This window comes from Dendrobates tinctorius, unplaced genomic scaffold (genome assembly GCF_039654945.1).
Source record: "Dendrobates tinctorius isolate UK_male_01 unplaced genomic scaffold, ASM3965494v1 ptg000300l, whole genome shotgun sequence".
In the NCBI taxonomy this organism is placed as follows: Eukaryota; Metazoa; Chordata; class Amphibia; order Anura; family Dendrobatidae; genus Dendrobates; species Dendrobates tinctorius.
Genome location: NW_027361967.1, coordinates 760,587 through 774,475, shown reverse-complemented (window position 1 = coordinate 774,475; position 13,889 = coordinate 760,587). Strand labels below are relative to the sequence as shown.

At 35.0% G+C, this 13,889-nt stretch overlaps 3 non-coding genes across 3 annotated transcripts; all 3 read right to left on the bottom strand.

Annotated features, from left to right (window-relative positions):
- Nucleotides 1–7,940: 7,940 nt before the first annotated feature.
- TRNAV-GAC (transfer RNA valine (anticodon GAC)) lies at nt 7,941–8,014 on the bottom strand. Its single transcript has one exon. It is a non-coding gene; the product is annotated as a tRNA-Val (tRNA).
- An 860-nt stretch (nt 8,015–8,874) lies between these two features.
- Nucleotides 8,875–8,957, bottom strand: TRNAL-CAG (transfer RNA leucine (anticodon CAG)). The gene has a single exon. It is a non-coding gene; the product is annotated as a tRNA-Leu (tRNA).
- A 3,969-nt stretch (nt 8,958–12,926) lies between these two features.
- On the bottom strand, nt 12,927–12,999 carry TRNAF-GAA (transfer RNA phenylalanine (anticodon GAA)). The gene has a single exon. It is a non-coding gene; the product is annotated as a tRNA-Phe (tRNA).
- Nucleotides 13,000–13,889: the final 890 nt, after the last annotated feature.

Sequence of the window (13,889 nt, the reverse complement as noted above, 5' to 3'; positions counted from 1 at the left end):
ATACATTTTCTGGTGGGTTTGACACTCTGCAAATGTCAAGTGTCACACCTGGAGGGATATATTATAATTTTTCATTTGACTGTTTTTTGAAGCATGATTTCTATTTGAAACGCCTTCCATTTTGCTGCACATATTTAATAACATTCATTAACTATTTGTGAATGAGTAGAAAAAGACAGCAATTTTGCCATTGAATTTTTACATTTTCAGTTTGTCTCCATGCACCAGTATAATTCTGAACCCGTGCTTCTAGAATAGGTCATGGTCCCACATAAAACACAATTTGCATGCATAATGTTACATCAAGTTTTATTTTTTATGAGATGCAAACAATTGGAGCAAAAAAGAGACAAAAATTTAGAGAAAATATTTTATTGATTGTTAATGTTAAAAGTGAGACCATTTGTCCCAAAATGTGCTGAAACATGTCAGAATGACATGGGCATTTCACATTTTTTAAACTATGATTAGCTACTTGTTACGTTTTTGTTTATTAAGTATCGTTATGGTCTATTGATGTATGAGGTGAAAACTATGAAAGTAGACTTACCAGCAAATCCGTTTCTAGATATATTTCATGACAGCACTGTAGAAGGTTGATTCCCTACCCTAATAGGGACAGAGAACACAAAGAGGTGAAATAGTCCCTCCTCATTGACTGTCCAAAGGATTTTTCTAGTGCCAAAAGAACAACAGACATACGCACAAAAAATCTGTTTGATGTTCATAGAGTTCTTTTTTGAGAGGATAAATTCAGATTCACTCCAAAGACTCTCAGGAAATTTTTCAAAACCACATTACTAAGTTTTGTTTGACCTCATCTAATCAATAAATGAAGAAAAAAGTTTCTTGAAATTAAAAGTTGATGTCAGAGGTGGGATTTGAACCACTTGTAAACGGTGAAGAAAAAGCATTTTGCCGAAACCCGGGATTGGACCAGGGACCTTTAGATCTTCAGTCTAACGCTCTCCCAACTGCGCTATTTCGGCCATATCTATACATTTTCTGGGGGGTTTGACACTCTGCAAATGTCAAGTGTCACACCTGGAGGGATATATTATAATTTTTCATTTGACTGTTTTTTGAAGCATGATTTCTATTTGAAACACCTTCCATTTTGCTGTACATATTTAATAACATTCATTAACTATTTGTGAATGAGTAGAAAAAGACAGCAATTTTGCCATTGAATTTTTACATTTTCAGTTTGTCTCCATGCACCAGTATAATTCTGACCCTGTGCTTCTAGAATAGGTCATGGTCGCACATAAAACACAATTTGCATGCATAATGTTACATCAAGTTTTATTTTTTATGAGATGCAAACAATTGGAGCAAAATAGAGACAAAAATTTAGAGAAAATATTTTATTGATTGTTAATGTTAAAAGTGAGACCATTTGTCCCAAAATGTGCTGAAACATGTCAGAATGACATGGGCATTTCACATTTTTTAAACTATGATTACCTACTTGTTAAGTTTTTGTTTATTAAGTATCGTTATGGTCTATTGATGTATGAGGTGAAAACTATGAAAGTAGACTTACCAGCAAATCCGTTTCTAGATATATTTCATGACAGCACTGTAGAAGGTTGATTCCCTACCCTAATAGGGACAGAGAACACAAAGAGGTGAAATAGTCCCTCCTCATTGACTGTCCAAAGGATTTTTCTAGTGCCAAAAGAACAACAGACATATGCACAAAAAATCTGTTTGATGTTCCTAGAGTTCTTTTTTGAGAGGACAAATTCAGATTCACTCCAAAGACTCTCAGGAAATTTTTCAAAACCACATTACTAAGTTTTGTTTGACCTCATCTAATCAATAAATGAAGAAAAAAGTTTCTTGAAATTAAAAGTTGATGTCAGAGGTGGGATTTGAACCACTTGTAAACGGTGAAGAAAAAGCATTTTGCCGAAACCCGGGATTGGACCAGGGACCTTTAGATCTTCAGTCTAACGCTCTCCCAACTGAGCTATTTCGTCCATATCTATACATTTTCTGGGGGGTTTGACACTCTGCAAATGTCAAGTGTCACACCTGGAGGGATATATTATAATTTTTCATTTGACTGTTTTTTGAAGCATGATTTCTATTTGAAACGCCTTCCATTTTGCTGTACATATTTAATAACATTCATTAACTATTTGTGAATTAGTAGAAAAAGACAGCAATTTTGCCATTGAAGTTTTACATTTTCAGTTTGTCTCCATGCACCAGTATAATTCTGACCATGTGCTTCTAGAATAGGTCATGGTCGTACATAAAACACAATTTGCATGCATAATGTTACATCAAGATTTATTTTTTATGAGATGCAAACAATTGGAGCAAAATAGAGACAAAAATTTAGAGAAAATATTTTATTGATTGTTAATGTTAAAAGTGAGACCATTTGTCCCAAAATGTGCTGAAACATGTCAGAATGACATGGGCATTTCACATTTTTTAAACTATGATTAACTACTTGTTAAGTTTTTGTTTATTAAGTATCGTTATGGTCTATTGATGTATGAGGTGAAAACTATGAAAGTAGACTTACCAGCAAATCCGTTTCTAGATATATTTCATGACAGCACTGTAGAAGGTTGATTCCCTACCCTAATAGGGACAGAGAACACAAAGAGGTGAAATAGTCTCTCCTCATTGACTGTCCAAAGGATTTTTCTAGTGCCAAAAGAACAACAGACATATGCACAAAAAATCTGTTTGATGTTCCTAGAGTTCTTTTTTGAGAGGACAAATTCAGATTCACTCCAAAGACTCTGAGGAAATTTTTCAAAACCACATTACTAAGTTTTGTTTGACCTCATCTAATCAATAAATGAAGATAAAGTTTCTTGAAATTAAATGTTGATGTCAGAAGTGGGAGAAGTAGGAGTCTGCGACATGAACGCAGCGCCTTAGACCGCTCGGCCATCCTGACTTAGATATGCAATTGGAACTTAACTCCTTCCATGCTAGTCAGCAGAAATGTTACCATTTCTTGTGATTAAAAACTTGTCACACCACCCCAAAAAAGTCAATAAATAACATTTTTTATATGCGTACTTTTCGTCTGCATTAATTTTTAAACCTCCATTTATTTTGTTTGGATATAGAAATGTTAGATTTCTCACAAATGCGGTGATGCACCACATTTCTTCAGAAACTACTGTTTGGCCACACAGCAGGGCTTTGAAAGGAAGAGCCCTATTTGGGTTTTGCAATGCAGATTTTGCAGGAATACCTTGCAGATGAAATTTGCAGAGTACCAAAACAGCAGAAAACCTCCCAAAGTGACCACATTTTAGAAATTATTTTGCACAATGAGTTAATCAACACCTGCAATTACTATTGTCAGCCTATAGGTGTTTTCACTCTGAACCATCCAGCATTGCAAGTATGCCAGTTTAGTGCCCAGCTTTTGCTTGCAGAGACAAGCAACCCATACATTTTTAAGTGGGCTCTACTCACTGGAGCAATGTCAAATATGTAGATGCTTTGTCTCACCATTAAAGTAGAAACCTCCTATATTTCAAATTAAAGATGACGGACCTTTGTGGAGCTTGTGTTTTTTGCCTTTTTGACTTTGTCCACAGCATATTTTTTAAGGACATTTGTCTCAGTAATGCCTCAGTGTTTCAAAGTCAAACAAGCTGACTATAATCATTCAGCTAGTGTTTGATAAGTGCTGACTGTTTCAACTATCAGGTTACCTTTTAATCCTCTTACAGCTAAGTCAATCTGAAATAAAACAAAATAGAGGAAAAATTACTAAAAAACATTCATGTGTTCAAAAGGAAAAAGTTACCGTTTCTCAAATTTTTAACATTTTGTTTTCTGTAGATAGTTAAGATTTTTAGGCCTTTTGATCATGATCAGTCCATGTGCTTTGTTTAATATCTCCTTAAAATGTAAACGGTGAAGAAAAAGCATTTTGCCGAAACCCGGGATTGGACCAGGGACCTTTAGATCTTCAGTCTAACGCTCTCACAACTGAGCTATTTCGGCCATATCTATACATTTTCTGGTGGGTTTGACACTCTGCAAATGTCAAGTGTCACACCTGGAGGGATATATTATAATTTTTCATTTGACTGTTTTTTGAAGCATGATTTCTATTTGAAACGCCTTCCATTTTGCTGCACATATTTAATAACATTCATTAACTATTTGTGAATGAGTAGAAAAAGACAGCAATTTTGCCATTGAATTTTTACATTTTCAGTTTGTCTCCATGCACCAGTATAATTCTGACCCCGTGCTTCTAGAATAGGTCATGGTCGCACATAAAACACAATTTGCATGCATAATGTTACATCAAGTTTTATTTTTTATGAGATGCAAACAATTGGAGCAAAAAAGAGACAAAAATTTAGAGAAAATATTTTATTGATTGTTAATGTTAAAAGTGAGACGATTTGTCCCAAAATGTGCTGAAACATGTCAGAATGACATGGGCATTTCACATTTTTTAAACTATGATTAGCTACTTGTTACGTTTTTGTTTATTAAGTATCGTTATGGTCTATTGATGTATGAGGTGAAAACTATGAAAGTAGACTTACCAGCAAATCCGTTTCTAGATATATTTCATGACAGCACTGTAGAAGGTTGATTTCCTACCCTAATAGGGACAGAGAACACAAAGAGGTGAAATAGTCCCTCCTCATTTACTGTCCAAAGGATTTTTCTAGTGCCAAAAGAACAACAGACATATGCACAAAAAATCTGTTTGATGTTCCTAGAGTTCTTTTTTGAGAGGACAAATTCAGATTCACTCCAAAGACTCTCAGGAAATTTTTCAAAACCACATTACTAAGTTTTGTTTGACCTCATCTAATCAATAAATGAAGATAAAGTTTCTTGAAATTAAATGTTGATGTCAGAAGTGGGATTTGAACCCACATCTTCAGGGGAGACTGCGACCTGAACGCAGCACCTTAGACCGCTCAGCCATCCTGACTTCGATATGCAATTGGAACTTAACTCCTTCCATGCTAGTCAGCAGAAATGTTACCATTCCTTGTGATTAAAAACTTGTCACACCACCCCAAAAAAGTCAATAAATAACATTTTTTATATGCGTACTTTTCGTCTGCATTAATTTTTAAACCTCCATTTATTTTGTTTGGATATTAGAAATGTTAGATTTCTCACAAATGCGGTGATGCACCACATTTCTTCAGAAACTACTGTTTGGCCACACAGCAGGGCTTTGAAAGGAAGAGCCCTATTTGGGTTTTGCAATGCAGATTTTGCAGGAATACCTTGCAGATGAAATTTGCAGAGTACCAAAACAGCAGAAAACCTCCCAAAGTGACCACATTTTAGAAATTATTTTGCACAATGAGTTAATCAACACCTGCAATTACTATTGTCAGCCTATAGGTGTTTTCACTCTGAACCATCCAGCATTGCAAGTATGCCAGTTTAGTGCCCAGCTTTTGCTTGCAGAGACAAGCAACCCATACATTTTTAAGTGGGCTCTACTCACTGGAGCAATGTCAAATATGTAGATGCTTTGTCTCACCATTAAAGTAGAAACCTCCTATATTTCAAATTAAAGATGACGGACCTGTGTGGAGCTTGTGTTTTTTGCCTTTTTGACTTTGTCCACAGCATATTTTTTAAGGACATTTGTCTCAGTAATGCCTCAGTGTTTCAAAGTCAAACAAGCTGACTATAATCATTCAGCTAGTGTCTGATAAGTGCTGTCTGTTTCAGCTATCAGGTTACCTTTTAATCCTCTTACAGCTAAGTCAATCTGAAATAAAACAAAATAGAGGAAAAATTACTAAAAAACATTCATGTGTTCAAAAGGAAAAAGTTACAGTTTCTCAAATTTTTAACATTTTGTTTTCTGTAGATAGTTAAGATTTTTAGGCCTTTTGATCATGATCAGTCCATGTGCTTTGTTTAATATCTCCTTAAAATGTAAACGGTGAAGAAAAAGCATTTTGCCGAAACCCGGGACCTTTAGATGTTCAGTCTAACGCTCTCCCAACTGAGCTATTTCAGCCATATCTATACATTTTCTGGGGGGTTTGACACTCTGCAAATGTCAAGTGTCACACCTGGAGGGATATATTATAATTTTTCATTTGACTGTTTTTTGAAGCATGATTTCTATTTGAAACGCCTTCCATTTTGTTGTACATATTTAATAACATTCATTAACTATTTGTGAATGAGTAGAAAAAGACAGCAATTTTGCCATTGAATTTTTACATTTTCAGTTTGTCTCCATGCACCAGTATAATTCTGACCCTGTGCTTCTAGAATAGGTCATGGTCGCACATAAAACACAATTTGCATGCATAATGTTACATCAAGTTTTATTTTTTATGAGATGCAAACAATTGGAGCAAAAAAGAGACAAAAATTTAGAGAAAATATTTTATTGATTGTTAAAAGTGAGACCATTTGTCCCAAAATGTGATGAAACATGTCAGAAGGACATGGGCATTTCACATTTTTTAAACTATGATTACCTACTTGTTAAGTTTTTGTTAATTAAGTATCGTTATGGTCTATTGATGTATGAGGTGAAAACTATGAAAGTAGACTTACCAGCAAATCCGTTTCTAGATATATTTCATGATAGCACTGTAGAAGGTTGATTCCCTACCCTAATAGGGACAGAGAACACAAAGAGGTGAAATAGTCCCTCCTCATTGACTGTCCAAAGGATTTTTCTAGTGCCAAAAGACATATGCACAAAAAATCTGTTTGATGTTCCTAGAGTTCTTTTTTGAGAGGACAAATTCAGATTCACTCCAAAGACTCTCAGGAAATTTTTCAAAACCACATTACTAAGTTTTGTTTGACCTCATCTAATCAATAAATGAAGATAAAGTTTCTTGAAATTAAATGTTGATGTCAGAAGTTGGATTTGAACCCACACCTCCAGGGGAGACTGCGACCTGAACGCAGCGCCTTAGACCGCTCGGCCACCCTGACTTGGATATGCAATTGGAACTTAACTCCTTCCATGCTAGTCAGCAGAAATGTTACCATTCCTTGTGATTAAAAACTTGTCACACCACCCCAAAAAAGTCAATAAATAACATTTTTTATATGCGTACTTTTCGTCTGCATTAATTTTTAAACCTCCATTTATTTTGTTTGGATATTAGAAATGTTAGATTTCTCACAAATGCAGTGATGCACCACATTTCTTCAGAAACTACTGTTTGGCCACACAGCAGGGCTTTGAAAGGAAGAGCCCTATTTGGGTTTTGCAATGCAGATTTTGCAGGAATACCTTGCAGATGAAATTTGCAGAGTACCAAAACAGCAGAAAACCTCCCAAAGTGACCACATTTTAGAAATTATTTTGCACAATGAGTTAATCAACACCTGCAATTACTATTGTCAGCCTATAGGTGTTTTCACTCTGAACCATCCAGCATTGCAAGTATGCCAGTTTAGTGCCCAGCTTTTGCTTGCAGAGACAAGCAACCCATACATTTTTAAGTGGGCTCTACTCACTGGAGCAATGTCAAATATGTAGATGCTTTGTCTCACCATTAAAGTAGAAACCTCCTATATTTCAAATTAAAGATGACGGACCTGTGTGGAGCTTGTGTTTTTTGCCTTTTTGACTTTGTCCACAGCATATTTTTTAAGGACATTTGTCTCAGTAATGCCTCAGTGTTTCAAAGTCAAACAAGCTGACTATAATCATTCAGCTAGTGTCTAATAAGTGCTGTCTGTTTCAGCTATCAGGTTACCTTTTAATCCTCTTACAGCTAAGTCAATCTGAAATAAAACAAAATAGAGGAAAAATTACTAAAAAACATTCATGTGTTCAAAAGGAAAAAGTTACCGTTTCTCAAATTTTTAACATTTTGTTTTCTGTAGATAGTTAAGATTTTTAGGCCTTTTGATCATGATCATTCCATGTGCTTTGTTTAATATCTCCTTAAAATGTAAACGGTGAAGAAAAAGCATTTTGCCGAAACCCGGGATTGGACCAGGGACCTTTAGATCTGTCAGTCTAACGCTCTCCCAACTGAGATATTTTGGCCATATCTATACATTTTCTGGGGGGTTTGACACTTTGCAAATGTCAAGTGTCACACCTGGAGGGATATATTATAATTTTTCATTTGACTGTTTTTTGAAGCATGATTTCTATTTGAAACGCCTTCCATTTTGCTGTACATATTTAATAACATTCATTAACTATTTGTGAATGAGTAGAAAAAGACAGCAATTTTGCCATTGAATTTTTACATTTTCAGTTTGTCTCCATGCACCAGTATAATTCTGACCCTGTGCTTCTAGAATAGGTCATGGTCGCACATAAAACACAATTTGCATGCATAATGTTACATCAAGTTTTATTTTTAATGAGATGCAAACAATTGGAGCAAAAAAGAGACAAAAATTTAGAGAAAATATTTTATTGATTGTTATAAGTGAGACCATTTGTCCCAAAATGTGCTGAAACATGTCAGAATGACATGGGCATTTCACATTTTTTAAACTATGATTACCTACTTGTTAAGTTTTTGTTTATTAAGTATCGTTATGGTCTATTGATGTATGAGGTGAAAACTATGAAAGTAGACTTACCAGCAAATCCGTTTCTAGATATATTTCATGACAGCACTGTAGAAGGTTGATTCCCTACCCTAATAGGGACAGAGAACACAAAGAGGTGAAATAGTCCCTCCTCATTGACTGTCCAAAGGATTTTTCTAGTGCCAAAAGACATATGCACAAAAAATCTGTTTGATGTTCCTAGAATTCTTTTTTGAGAGGACAAATTCAGATTCACTCCAAAGACTCTCAGGAAATTTTTCAAAACCACATTACTAAGTTTTGTTTGACCTCATCTAATCAATAAATTTCAAGATAAAGTTTCTTGAAATTAAATGTTGATGTCAGAAGTGGGATTTGAACCCACACCTCCAGGGGAGACTGCGACCTGAACGCAGCGCCTTAGACCGCTCGGCCATCCTGACTTGGATATGCAATTGGAACTTAACTCCTTCCATGCTAGTCAGCAGAAATGTTACCATTCCTTGTGATTAAAAACTTGTCACACCACCCCAAAAAAGTCAATAAATAACATTTTTTATATGCGTACTTTTCGTCTGCATTAATTTTTAAACCTCCATTTATTTTGTTTGGATATTAGAAATGTTAGATTTCTCACAAATGCAGTGATGCACCACATTTCTTCAGAAACTACTGTTTGGCCACACAGCAGGGCTTTGAAAGGAAGAGTCCTATTTGGGTTTTGCAATGCAGATTTTGCAGGAATACCTTGCAGATGAAATTTGCAGAGTACCAAAACAGCAGAAAACCTCCCAAAGTGACCACATTTTAGAAATTATTTTGCCCAATGAGTTAATCAACACCTGCAATTACTATTGTCAGCCTATAGGTGTTTTCACTCTGAACAATCCAGCATTGCAAGTATGCCAGTTTAGTGCCCAGCTTTTGCTTGCAGAGACAAGCAACCCATACATTTTTAAGTGGGCTCTATTCACTGGAGCAATGTCAAATATGTAGATGCTTTGTCTCACCATTAAAGTAGAAACCTCCTATATTTCAAATTAAAGATGACGGACCTGTGTGGAGCTTGTGTTTTTTGCCTTTTTGACTTTGTCCACAGCATATTTTTTAAGGACATTTGTCTCAGTAATGCCTCAGTGTTTCAAAGTCAAACAAGCTGACTATAATCATTCAGCTAGTGTCTAATAAGTGCTGTCTTTTTCAGCTATCAGGTTACCTTTTAATCCTCTTACAGCTAAGTCAATCTGAAATAAAACAAAATAGAGGAAAAATTACTAAAAAACATTCATGTGTTCAAAAGGAAAAAGTTACCGTTTCTCAAATTTTTAACATTTTGTTTTCTGTAGATAGTTAAGATTTTTAGGCCTTTTGATCATGATCAGTCCATGTGCTTTGTTTAATATCTCCTTAAAATGTAAACGGTGAAGAAAAAGCATTTTGCCGAAACCCGGGACCTTTAGATATTCAGTCTAACGCTCTCCCAACTGAGCTATTTCGGCCATATCTATACATTTTCTGGGGGGTTTGACAATCTGCAAATGTCAAGTGTCACACCTGGAGGGATATATTATAATTTTTCATTTGACTGTTTTTTGAAGCATGATTTCTATTTGAAACGCCTTCCATTTTGCTGTACATATTTAATAACATTCATTAACTATTTGTGAATGAGTAGAAAAAGACAGCAATTTTGCCATTGAATTTTTACATTTTCAGTTTGTCTCCATGCACCAGTATAATTCTGACCCTGTGCTTCTAGAATAGGTCATGGTCGCACATAAAACACAATTTGCATGCATAATGTTACATCAAGTTTTATTTTTTATGAGATGCAAACAATTGGAGCAAAAAAGAGACAAAAATTTAGAGAAAATATTATATTGATTGTTAATGTTAAAAGTGAGACCATTTGTCCCAAAATGTGCTGAAACATGTCAGAATGACATGGGCATTTCACATTTTTTAAACTATGATTACCTACTTGTTAAATTTTTGTTTATTAAGTATCGTTATGGTCTATTGATGTATGAGGTGAAAACTATGAAAGTAGACTTACCAGCAAATCCGTTTCTAGATATATTTTATGACAGCACTGTAGAAGGTTGATTCCCTACCCTAATAGGGACAGAGAACACAAAGAGGTGAAATAGTCCCTCCTCATTGACTGTCCAAAGGATTTTTCTAGTGCCAAAAGAACAACAGACATATGCACAAAAAATCTGTTTGATGTTCCTAGAGTTCTTTTTTGAGAGGACAAATTCAGATTCACTCCAAAGACTCTCAGGAAATTTTTCAAAACCACATTACTAAGTTTTGTTTGACCTCATCTAATCAATAAATGAAGATAAAGTTTCTTGAAATTAAATGTTGATGTCACCTCCAGGGGAGACTGCGACCTGAACGCAGCGCCTTAGACCGCTCGGCCATCCTGACTTGGATATGCAATTGGAACTTAACTCCTTCCATGCTAGTCAGCAGAAATGTTACCATTCCTTGTGATTAAAAACTTGTCACACCACCCCAAAAAAGTCAATAAATAACATTTTTTATATGCGTACTTTTCGTCTGCATTAATTTTTAAACCTCCATTTATTTTGTTTGGATATTAGAAATGTTATATTTCTCACAAATGCAGTGATGCACCACATTTCTTCAGAAACTACTGTTTGGCCACACAGCAGGGCTTTGAAAGGAAGAGCCCTATTTGGGTTTTGCAATGCAGATTTTGCAGGAATACCTTGCAGATGAAATTTGCAGAGTACCAAAACAGCAGAAAACCTCCCAAAGTGACCACATTTTAGAAATTATTTTGCCCAATGAGTTAATCAACACCTGCAATTACTATTGTCAGCCTATAGGTGTTTTCACTCTGAACCATCCAGCATTGCAAGTATGCCAGTTTAGTGCCCAGCTTTTGCTTGCAGAGACAAGCAACCCATACATTTTTAAGTGGGCTCTACTCACTGGAGCAATGTCAAATATGTAGATGCTTTGTCTCACCATTAAAGTAGAAACCTCCTATATTTCAAATTAAAGATGACGGACCTGTGTGGAGCTTGTGTTTTTTGCCTTTTTGACTTTGTCCACAGCATATTTTTTAAGGACATTTGTCTCAGTAATGCCTCAGTGTTTCAAAGTCAAACAAGCTGACTATAATCATTCAGCTAGTGTCTAATAAGTGCTGTCTGTTTCAGCTATCAGGTTACCTTTTAATCCTCTTACAGCTAAGTCAATCTGAAATAAAACAAAATAGAGGAAAAATTACTAAAAAACATTCATGTGTTCAAAAGGAAAAAGTTACCGTTTCTCAAATTTTTAACATTTTGTTTTCTGTAGATAGTTAAGATTTTTAGGCCTTTTGATCATGATCAGTCCATGTGCTTTGTTTAATATCTCCTTAAAATGTAAACGGTGAAGAAAAAGCATTTTGCCGAAACCCGGGACCTTTAGATATTCAGTCTAACGCTCTCCCAACTGAGCTATTTCGGCCATATCTATACATTTTCTGGGGGGTTTGACACTCTGCAAATGTCAAGTGTCACACCTGGAGGGATATATTATAATTTTTCATTTGACTGTTTTTTGAAGCATGATTTCTATTTGAAACGCCTTCCATTTTGCTGTACATATTTAATAACATTCATTAACTATTTGTGAATGAGTAGAAAAAGACAGCAATTTTGCCATTGAATTTTTACATTTTCAGTTTGTCTCCATGCACCAGTATAATTCTGACCCTGTGCTTCTAGAATAGGTCATGGTCGCACATAAAACACAATTTGCATGCATAATGTTACATCAAGTTTTATTTTTTATGAGATGCAAACAATTGGAGCAAAAAAGAGACAAAAATTTAGAGAAAATATTATATTGATTGTTAATGTTAAAAGTGAGACCATTTGTCCCAAAATGTGCTGAAACATGTCAGAATGACATGGGCATTTCACATTTTTTAAACTATGATTAGCTACTTGTTACGTTTTTGTTTATTAAGTATCGTTATGGTCTATTGATGTATGAGGTGAAAACTATGAAAGTAGACTTACCAGCAAATCCGTTTCTAGATATATTTCATGACAGCACCGTAGAAGGTTGATTCCCTACCCTAATAGGGACAGAGAACACAAAGAGGTGAAATAGTCCCTCCTCATTGACTGTCCAAAGGATTTTTCTAGTGCCAAAAGAACAACAGACATATGCACAAAAAATCTGTTTGATGTTCCTAGAGTTCTTTTTTGAGAGGACAAATTCAGATTCACTCCAAAGACTCTCAGGAAATTTTTCAAAACCACATTACTAAGTTTTGTTTGACCTCATCTAATCAATAAATGAAGAAAAAAGTTTCTTGAAATTAAAAGTTGATGTCAGAGGTGGGATTTGAACCACTTGTAAACGGTGAAGAAAAAGCATTTTGCCAAAACCCGGGATTGGACCAGGGACCTTTAGATCTTCAGTCTAACGCTCTCCCAACTGAGCTATTTCGGCCATATCCATACATTTTCTGGGGGGTTTGACACTCTGCAAATGTCAAGTGTCACACCTGGAGGGATATATTATAATTTTTCATTTGACTGTTTTTTGAAGCATGATTTCTATTTGAAACGCCTTCCATTTTGCTGTACATATTTAATAACATTCATTAACTATTTGTGAATGAGTAGAAAAAGACAGCAATTTTGCCATTGAATTTTTACATTTTCAGTTTGTCTCCATGCACCAGTATAATTCTGACCCTGTGCTTCTAGAATAGGTCATGGTCGCACATAAAACACAATTTGCATGCATAATGTTACATCAAGTTTTATTTTTTATGAGATGCAAACAATTGGAGCAAAAAAGAGACAAAAATTTAGAGAAAATATTATATTGATTGTTAATGTTAAAAGTGAGACCATTTGTCCCAAAATGTGCTGAAACATGTCAGAATGACATGGGCATTTCACATTTTTTAAACTATGATTACCTACTTGTTAAATTTTTGTTTATTAAGTATCGTTATGGTCTATTGATGTATGAGGTGAAAACTATGAAAGTAGACTTACCAGCAAATCCGTTTCTAGATATATTTCATGACAGCACTGTAGAAGGTTGATTCCCTACCCTAATAGGGACAGAGAACACAAAGAGGTGAAATAGTCCCTCCTCATTGACTGTCCAAAGGATTTTTCTAGTGCCAAAAGAACAACAGACATATGCACAAAAAATCTGTTTGATGTTCCTAGAGTTCTTTTTTGAGAGGACAAATTCAGATTCACTCCAAAGACTCTCAGGAAATTTTTCAAAACCAAATTACTAAGTTTTGTTTGACCTCATCTAATCAATAAATGAAGATAAAGTTTCTTGAAATTAAATGTTGATGTCAGAAGTGGGATTTG